The sequence below is a fragment of the Misgurnus anguillicaudatus genome, chromosome 8 (genome assembly GCF_027580225.2).
Source record: "Misgurnus anguillicaudatus chromosome 8, ASM2758022v2, whole genome shotgun sequence".
Lineage (NCBI taxonomy): Eukaryota > Metazoa > Chordata > Actinopteri > Cypriniformes > Cobitidae > Misgurnus > Misgurnus anguillicaudatus.
This window is the reverse complement of record NC_073344.2, coordinates 41,425,570-41,436,157: the sequence shown is the minus strand read 5'-3', so window position 1 is coordinate 41,436,157 and position 10,588 is coordinate 41,425,570. Positions and strand designations below refer to the sequence as shown.

Here is a 10,588-nt window from a genome sequence, read left to right as displayed (position 1 = left end):
CCAGCGAGATTTCGTTTGCTGTATCCCTTCTATCCACAACCGCAGGCGTGGCGGGGATGTTTTAGGCATGGCGGGCCGCCACGGTAGAATGTATATAGCGGAAACACTGTAATACATTTCTCTCCTTTCCTTTTATTCAGACTATCTTGAAGCATGGTTGATATCATGGTGATTTTAGAAGAGTACAACGTCGTAAAAAAAGTCATAAAACAAACTTTTCGCCAAGTTTACACACAGCAAACCGCCACAGGTGAAAAAAGGTTTCTCAGTGTAATCACAACACTCCTTAAAGCAAGTTTCATGCAGAAACGACATACAAAACCTATTACACTGACCCTGTAATGACACGTAAGGAGTGGAAACAACTGCAGGGGAAAATTCAAACAACGTTTATCAAATATAAACAAAGAGAGAGTATTAAGAGTCAATGCGGAAGTGACACAGTCCGGTGTTGATGTTGCTGGCAATGGTGGCGAAGACTACGGTGGAAGTTGGAGTTTGAGTGCGACGTTGGTGGAGTGGTGAGCAGTGGTGAAATCCAGGCTGAACACGGGAACATCCACACGAAGACGACGACAATACACATCCAACTGAAAACTGTAATCCAAACGACACGAGACAACCAAACAACACGGGACCGAACACAATGTAAGAATCTGGCAGGGAACAGAAAGTCATGTGAGTATTTATGGAGGAGATGTAATGATGAACAGCTGGAGCGAGACAATCAACACACAGGTGAACTGAATCGCTCTAACGAGCACATGGCAGAGGTAAGTGACAAACAAACACACACACACATGACACGGAGGAAACAGTGGATTTCCTACCGTGACAGTACCCCCTCCCCTAGAAACGCCCCTTGACGTTCCCAGCCTGCTTTACCTGTCGATTTTAATAATAAATAAGGCAATGATCCAGTATGTCTCGAGCAGGAACCCACCTTCTCTCCTCCGGACGGTAACCTTCCCAATCCACCAAGTACAGAAATCCGCGTCCCCTCCGCCTAGAGTCCAGAATACGCTTAACGAATACGTGGTCTCCCCATTAATGATACGAGGCGGGGGGGGGAAACCGGGGCAGGCGTATTAAGACGGGATGAAATTACCGGTTTAATATTGGAAACATGAAAGACGGGGTGAACCCTCCTGTACGCCGGTGGAAGGCTAAGACGCACTGTTACCGGATTAATGATCTTGGTAACAGAAAACGGGCCAATAAATTTGGGAGCAAGCTTATTCGAGACGGAACGCATCGGAATATTCTGGGTTGAAAGCCACACTCTTTGACCAACGACGTAACGGGGAGGCTTCGACCGGTGGCGATCGGCCTTGGCCTTGGTGCGCGACCTTGCCTGGAGCAAAGCTCTACGAGCTCTGGTCCAGGTACGATGACACCTCTGGACTAGTGCGTGTGCGGAGGGGACCGACACCTCGGATTCCGTACTGACAAAATTAGGTGGTTGGTACCCTAAACTACACTTAAATGGTGACATGCCCGTAGATGACACTGGCAGAGAATTGTGTGCGTAGTCCACAATTGAGAGTTGCTGACACCAGGACGAAGGATTCTTGGAAACCAAACATCGTAACACCCTTTCGACATCCTGATTGGCTTGTTCGGTTTGACCATTGCTCTGGGGATGGAACCCGGATGAAAGACTAACAGTCGCTCCTAACAAATTACAAAATTCTCGCCAAAATTTGGACACAAATTGGGGACCCCTGTCAGAGACCACGTCTGTCGGGAGGCCATGTATACGGAAGACGTGGTCAATGACAGCTACCGCTGTTTCCTTGGCTGATGGTAATTTGGGCAAAGGAATGAAATGAGTCGTCTTCGAGAACCGGTCCACTACGGTTAAAATCACCGTATTACCCTTAGAGGGTGGGAGGGCGGTAATGAAATCTAGCGATATGTGGGACCAGGGTCTCGAAGGGACAGACAGCGGTAAGAGTAACCCATCTGGAGGTCGATTGGAAGTCTTACCAGTGGCGCAAACCGAACAAGCCAAGACGAAGTCGTGAACGTCACGAGCCATACCAGGCCACCAAAATCGTTGCTTAACTAGGAACCTAGTTCTACTAACCCCTGGGTGACAAGCAACACTTGAGGAATGACCCCATTGAAGAACGTCTGACCGTAACTTCTCCGGCACAAATAATCGATTCGGTGGGCACCGAGCCGGGGGCGTTACCCCTTCTAAGGCTGTCAAAACCTTCGATTCGACCTCCCATCTGAGCGCGGAGATAATGATGGTCTCCGGTAAAATGGGCTCGGGAGTAGCAGTACGATCGGAACGCTCAAAAAGACGGGATAAAGCATCGGTTTTGATGTTTTTGGAACCTGGCCGGTAAGACAATGTAAAATCGAAACGTCCGAAAAAAAGTGCCCACCGAGCCTGCCTGGAGTTAAGTCTTTTGGCGGTTCTAATGTATTCGAGATTCTTATGGTCCGTCCAGACAATGAAGGGTACACCCGACCCCTCAAGCCAGTGACGCCATTCCTCCAATGCTAGCTTGACCGCCAACAACTCTCGATTGCCAATGTCATAGTTAACTTCCGCAGGAGATAGACGGTGAGAAAAATACGCGCAAGGATGAACCCTTTCGTCTGAGGATGCGCGCTGGGACAACACTGCTCCTACCCCCACCTTTGACGCGTCGACCTCCACTATGAATTGACGTGAGCGATCAGGGGTAACAAGAATGGGAGCTGAAACAAAGCAGCATTTAAGTTTGGCAAACGCAGCCTCGGCTGCGTCTGACCACCTGAACGTCAAACTAGGGGAAGTCAAGGCGGTCAGAGGTGCGGCTAGCTGACTGAAGTTGCGAATAAAACGCCGGTAAAAATTGGCGAACCCCAGAAATCTCTGCAGGGCCTTGCGAGACTCTGGGGATGGCCAATCTACCACAGCCTTAACCTTCTCAGGATCCATGCGGACACCCTCAGTCGAAATGATGTGTCCTAGGAAAGAAACAGACTGTGCATGAAAAACGCATTTCTCCGCCTTGACAAAAAGCCCATTCTCTAGCAACCGCAGAAGCACTCGTCGTACGTGTTGCAAATGTTCCTGGAGAGACGAAGAAAAAATCAATATGTCATCCAGGTAAACATATATGAACTGATCTACCATGTCTCGCAACACGTCATTAACGAGTGCTTGGAAGACTGCCGGCGAGTTCGTTAGCCCAAAAGGCATGACGCAATACTCAAAATGGCCTCTAGGGGTGTTAAATGCAGTCTTCCATTCGTCCCCCTTCCTGATGTGGACCAAATGATATGCGTTACGTAAGTCCAATTTAGTGAAGACAGACACTCCCTGCAACCTCTCGAAGGCTGAAGACATCAACGGCAAAGGATAAGTATTCTTTACCGTAATGTTGTTCAACCCTCGGTACTCAATGCAAGGTCGCAAGGACCCGTCCTTCTTACCCACAAAAAAGAACCCCGCCCCCGCTGGAGAAGAGGAAGGGCGGATGAACCCCGTTGCCAGTGGCCTCCATCTCCGGAACAGACAGAGAGTATAACTTGCCCTTAGGCGGAAACGTACCTGGCAATAAATCTATGGCACAGTCATAGGGACGATGCGGAGGTAGAGAATCAGCCTGAGACTTACTGAACACCTCCTTCAGGTCGTGGTACTCCGCGGGCACGTTTGACAAATCCACTGCTTCCCCCTGAAACACAGACTCAGACACAGATAAACATGCAGAGACAAGACAGGACTTATGACACTCCTCGCTCCAGCTGGTAACAGAACCCAGTTTCCAGTCTATCTTGGGGTTATGGGAAAGGAGCCAGGGGTGACCGAGAACTATTGGAGAGAGAGCAGTGTCAGTAATGAAAAATGTAATAGTCTCCGTATGGTTGCCAGAGGTGATGAGTGTGATGGGTGCAGTAGTGTGCTTGATGGTGGGCAACTGATGTCCATTGAGGGCGAAGGGCGCAATCTGGTGGGTGAGTGGAATGAAGGGTAACTGGAGCTTACGTGCAAGTGAACTGTTGATGAAGTTACCCTCCGCCCCCGAATCCAGAAGTGCGTGACCAGAGTGAGATTTGGTGGACCACCGTAGCCTCACCGGAAGGAGAGTGGATGATGTCGAGGTCTTGCTGGCAGAGATCCCGCCCGATAGTGGCCTCCGTCTTACTACCGGGCTTGGTCTTTTACCGGGCATCGCTGACACTGATGACCCGGCTCACCGCAGTACATACACAACCCGAGGGATCTCCGCCGATTCCTCTCCTCCCGGGGTAACCGAGCTCACCCCACCTGCATGAGCTCCGGATCTGAGAGACCGCCGACGGAGACTTCGCTGGGCAGATGGGAAACCTCGGAATGCGGCTGGGATTTGGCAGATGACTTCCTACGGGCGGCCATGGATAGTCGTGCGTCGACCCGGATCGCCAAATCCACCAGACCGTTGAGCGTCGTGGGTAACTCTGCCGTGACGATCTCTCGCTGGATCCGATCCGCCAACCCATGCAGGAAATGATCCCACTGCGCCTCCTCGTTCCACCTGCACTCCGCCGCCAGGGTCCGGAACTCGATGGCATAGTCCGAGACCGACCGCTCCTCCTGTCGAAGCTCCGTGAGGAGACGGGCAGCCTCCTTCCCGGCGACGGAGCGATCGAAAACCCTCTTCATGTCCTGGGATAGCAGGGCGAACGAGGAGCAGCAGATGTCCTTATTCTCCCACACCGCCGTCCCCCAGAGGGCAGCCTTGCCGGTCAGCAGAGATAGGGTGAAGGCGACCTTAGTTTCTTCCAGAAAAAATGATCGGGGCTGTTGGGCGAAATGAAGAGAGCAATGTGACAGGAATGTACGACAATAATTTGGCTCACCAGAATATTTCTCCGGGATCGGTAGTCGGGGCTCAGGAAAAGAACTACCCCCTGGAGGTGAAGATGATGCGGGCGGCGTGGGTGGCGCAGTGGGTAGCGTGGTGTGTGGAGATCGCTGGGAAAGCTCGGAAACTTTCGCCACCATTGCATGGACGGCCTTCCGCATATCCTCGATAGCTTTGTCCTGATGATCCATCCTGGCCAATGATCGCTGGAGAAATTCCTCCAACGCGGAAATGGGTTGTTCCCCTGCTGCTTCCATGTTTGGCCAGATTCTTCTGTAATGACACGTAAGGAGTGGAAACAACTGCAGGGGAAAATTCAAACAATGTTTATTAAATATAAACAAAGAGAGAGTATTAAGAGTCAATGCGGAAGTGACACAGTCCGGTGTTGATGTTGCTGGCAATGGTGGCGAAGACTACGGTGGAAGTTGGAGTTTGAGTGCGACGTTGGTGGAGTGGTGAGCAGTGGTGAAATCCAGGCTGAACACGGGAACATCCACACGAAGACGACGACAATACACATCCAACTGAAAACTGTAATCCAAACGACACGAGACAACCAAACAACACGGGACCGAACACAATGTAAGAATCTGGCAGGGAACAGAAAGTCATGTGAGTATTTATGGAGGAGATGTAATGATGAACAGCTGGAGCGAGACAATCAACACACAGGTGAACTGAATCGCTCTAACGAGCACATGGCAGAGGTAAGTGACAAACAAACACACACACACACATGACACGGAGGAAACAGTGGATTTCCTACCGTGACAGACCCATGTTAGATAGGAGAATACAAGACTGCTGACAGTCCAGTAGAAAGGTGATTGACACTTCTTACTTTCCTGCTCACCCTAATGTCCTTTCAAGTCCTAAATAATAAGATTAATCTTTCAATATATTTTCATTGTATTTTTTTTACAATATTGCACACCATCTCAACACACTCTTACTTGTAAGTTTCATATACTTGACACTTACATTTTTAATGTTCATATTTTTCTAAATGTTTAAGTACAAACACAACATGCCAATTATTCTGGTATGACATTAATAGTGTTGATGCAATATTTCATCATTTTCATGATTATATCAACTGATAATATCTGTTATGATATAAATTATTTGTCATAATATCTGACCCTAAACTTAAATGCCCTTATATAACCTTATAAGCCCATATGCATGTATGACCATTCCAATTACTAAATAAATTAAATCTGAATCTCACATTTCACAAACCTAGTGTGGAATTTGATGTTGTTTAAATGTATTCTACTAATCGTATCGTTATAATTCAGCTTATGTGTGCTTTTGCGGGATTGATTCCTGTGCTGAGGATATGGGAGCTGTCTGTGTGTGGAGGGTTGCTGGGGGGAGGTAGCTTGAGTGAAGGAATTTGCAGCTGGTGATGGCCGAGATAAGAGCAAAACTTGAAGGAGAAAACACACAGACAAAGAAGTGCATGCTTTTGATATTAGTTCAATGGCAATCATTCATTTCCAGATTGTTACATGTAGAGGTGTTTGGATTTATAAAATTATATGTTGCTATGAATATTAATGTGTTAAAATATATAAATGATTATGCCTTTGTGCCCATGACTAATGTAGAAGATTGCCCTGTAATAAGACATTGCCATATAGGGATGAAATGCTCGAGGGCACAAAGTGTGTGTGTGTGTGTGTGTGTGTGTGTGTGTGTGTGTGTGTGTGTGTGTGTGTGTGTGTGTGTGTGTGTGAGCCGGGGGGCTGTAAAAAGCCCTGGAGGGAAAACACCCAGAACAGATGGTTTCAATAAACAAGTTGCTTGCTTTATAACTGTGTTACATTTAGAGAAAGTGAAAATTAGTATGTTTAACTAATGAATGCATTTAACCAATTTATGAACAATGGAGTATTGTTGTGTTGTTGAATAATGTTTTACATATTTACTGCCTACATTTCATGATGATTGCTAAAAGTGCTAAAGTTACAAAGATGTCCAAATAAGGACATAATGCCCCAGGGAACAGAATGGTCTGTGTATGTCTTTCTGTCTGTTTGCTATGCAACCCCCCACAGGTATGTGGTGATGGAATCTGATAAGGAAAACAGCCATCTGGGGGAGGAGAATGTTGAAGAAAGAACGACGATAAATACTCATGTGTTTGTCCTGAGCTGGGAGTTGTTGGTCGAATCTTGCTGTTAAGACTTGAGACAACCCGGCATGCTGTAACTTTTTCATATCTGATCAATAAATATTCAATTTAGATATTTGTGTCTTTCTCCATTGATGAACATGCTTTGGACGCCTTAAAGTCCAACAATTGGTGATCCCCGACGTTGTTGGAGGGAAAAGAAGATTAAGAGAAGTTTCGAATTGCTTAAAGAGCACCTATTATGAGATACACGTTTTTAAACATCCTTTTGTGTGTAAGTGTGTATTAGTACATGCTAACGATATTCAAAAAGTACATACCTCAAAGAAAACGATGACGCGAGTTATCGTCTCTAACGTTCGAGGACTACAAAAAACACTCGGATTGTAGGCAACAGTTTACTTCCTGGGATTAGTGACGTAGAGAAGACCAACATTATCATAGTTCAGCCCTCTCTGCTTCGCTTGGGTACGCCCTCAAAGACGGGGGTGGAGAGCGCTGAGTCAGAAGAGAGCTAAAATGGCGGAGGTTGGGAGTCCCTGCTTTGACCCTGTTTGCAAACTCTTGTTTCATCATTTAAGCAATTAAATCTCTCGAGTAGACGCTGTCTCTTTAGATGCAAGGGCAAAATAGCACTTTATGGACTTACACAGAGGACATCATGTTTAATACGGTTCCGGAAAAATCCAGTCAGAAGTTGTTCACGGAGTTTTCACAATAACTGCTTCTTATGAACCGAAGCTGGATTTGCGCGACGTTTCCTCTTGAAAGTTGGATTACCGTGCACTTCTGGATCACAGGCTGTAAGTATTCATGTTTATTATTTGCCTTTAGTGTAAGTTACGTTACCGGTAACCGGAGCTTAACATTATGTGCTTGTAGAGCTCAGATATAGATCTATGTGTAGAGCTAAGCTTGCAAGCTAATTGTTTTGTGTTGTAATAATGTTTTTCATAAACAGTGTACCATATTTACACACGTGTATGTTGAATTATGCAGACTATCGTTTTTATCGATGTTTATTTAGACGTGTTTACAAACTTGCTAAGCTGTTCCAGCTAAACTGTTACCGGTAAAGTTTGTTCTCATGATAAAACTCAAGAAACTCGAAGTACAGATGATTTGTTTAACGTTATATGTATTTTACTGTTGTTTTTACTTGAAGCTTTCTTAGATTTTGAAACGAAGTAAACACGTAATGTGTGTTGCTAATGTTGGGCCATGTAATACAATAACGTTTTAATGAATAGTCTAATGATTTATAATCGTTGTACTCTATTGTTATAATATGCCTTTTTGACTGAATACATGTTTGTTTTATTTGTCTATATCCTAGATTCGCAGCTGGACACATCCTTCTACACTGTATGCAAACATGCACATCATTACACACAGTACAAGGAGTCAGACTGGCATATGAGGAGCAAAGGTGTGTAACACATATGATGTATTTAGCTAGTGAAACCACTACCAGTCTTAAATGTATAACTGATGATGACAAAGTTTTTTTCTCTGCATAATCATAGGAACCCAGGCAGTAGCATCGTTTCACAATGTTTCAATCACCATCATCAGTGGATGCCTTTGCCGTCCGTAGCCTGAGATTTCAGATTTGCAGCAAAAAAATGTGACTTTCCCATTTATTGGAATGCTGTGCAGGTATTTAAGTATTTTAGTAACTGTGTAAAATAAAGTGGTATTTACTTTTACAATAAATGTATTGCTTGTTTATATTTTACAGGTTGTACCTTGGAGCCATCCATTACAATGTCACCAAGCCGTAACAAAAGCAGGAGAGGGAAAGTACAAGGCTATGTTCCCAAAACACACAAGTGACATACTGTAAGCAGTAATGTTTTATTTCAAAAACATTCATAATTAAAAACTTAATGTATGAAGCAGGGAAATAAATGATCAAAACAAAAGATTTATTGACTGCAATATTTGTACAGTTATGTGGATGATGTGATCAGGCTTGTGTTTGATGAGGTATTTGAAGATAAGCTGAAGGAAACCCTGATTCCAATGGACCTCGCATCACAGTTTGAGAGACCTTCAAAGGAGGACGTGATTGCATGCCATCTTCAGTGCAGGGGTCGTCGGAAGCCAACATTCCGATCAGGAAGCTCCAAGCATATCTGGAGAACAACACACGACAGGATGATAACCCTAAAATGTCGTCTTAGATAGCATCAGCTGACAAAGCTTTGATATGCCATTTATCTGAATAGATAGCTGTAAGAAGTGAATTGAACAATTTTTGAAAGAAGAGCACAATATGGTTACTAAAGTATGTTTATTTGTATATTGTTTAACATTTAAATATATATTTGTAATAAATAAACTTTTGACTGACTACTATATTTTCTTTAAAGTTACATCTTTTGTTCTTTTGGGTACTTTGTTACTATAATAATACTTTAGTGTTATTGGTTTAAAAATGTAATAAAACTTACTCTAGTCCTGCACCTCAAAGGCTTATAGTCGGTACAAGAAATGTTCTGTGTGTAGGGATTTAGACAATTTGTGCAAAACCTGGATGATGAATCACGCAGGTAAGAGGCCCTGGAACCTGTTGCATTCTCCTTAAAACCTAATAAGTAAAAACATAGCACTTATAAGTAAGCTCTTTCATAATAAAGTTTACCATAGTAAAATAATGTAGAACTAACATTCATTGCAATTAATACTTTTTTTGTGCTACATTTGGTGTTTCCATATAGTTTGCACAGTAATATAGTATGTAAGCAGTCTTATAATACATTTTACTGTAGTAAAATAATGTAGAAATTACCAAGTGAAATAGTTTTATAATCATTTCAACAAATACTTTCTATGTGCTACATTTGGTGTTTCCATATAGTTTGCACAGTAATATAGTATGTAAGCAGTCTTATAATACATTTTACTATAGTAAAATAATGTAGAAATTACCAAGTGAAATAGTTTTATAATCATTTCAACAAATACTTTCTATGTGCTACATTTGGTGTTTCCATATAGTTATGTAGTACGTTATAATTACCTTTTGGATGTTTTTGCAACACATTTTCGTCTTCGTTTAGCATTCGGGCAGAGCTAAGGACACCTAAAAAAGTTAAATCCAATCGCAGTCATTGACGGAGATCGTTTATATCGTAACGGCCTTCTGAACTCTCTGGATCGAGCTCGAAGTGGTAAGGCAGTACAGACACCATCGTTTATAGAAAAATATAACGCTTGTTTACGTTGCCTCTGAGGCTGTGACTCTCAGTCAGAACCGGTGTCAACCCACGCGTAGTCAGGGGCGTAACCTTTCAAACACACGCCGAACCCAGCTGACCAATAACAGTTGAGTAGTCATCTGACCAATCCGATTACACTAGACATTTTGGGAGGCGGAGACAGGAACTAAACCGAGCGTTTTCCAGACAGTGGGAAATTGGTGAGGTATGTAAGCAATTTATAAGACTCACAATGCATTAGTTCAAGTTTTAATAACATGTATGTACTATGGGATATTGCAATAACGTGCTAACGTGCCAATTTATTAGCATAATTGGTGCTCTTTAAGATTGAGTAAGGGAGGGCTCCATTTCAACACAAAAGACCGGTC

At 44.0% G+C, this 10,588-nt stretch overlaps 1 long non-coding RNA gene across 2 annotated transcripts; it reads left to right on the top strand.

Annotated features, from left to right (window-relative positions):
• Positions 1-6,098: 6,098 nt before the first annotated feature.
• On the top strand, positions 6,099-9,354 carry LOC129451123 (uncharacterized). 2 transcript variants are annotated; one of them, XR_008646610.2, is made up of 5 exons: positions 6,099-7,796; positions 8,330-8,422; positions 8,520-8,652; positions 8,735-8,835; positions 8,946-9,354. It is a non-coding gene; the product is annotated as an uncharacterized lncRNA (long non-coding RNA). The 2 variants fall into 2 exon arrangements; XR_012370868.1 differs by having other exon boundaries at positions 6,106-7,796; positions 8,735-9,354.
• Positions 9,355-10,588: the final 1,234 nt, after the last annotated feature.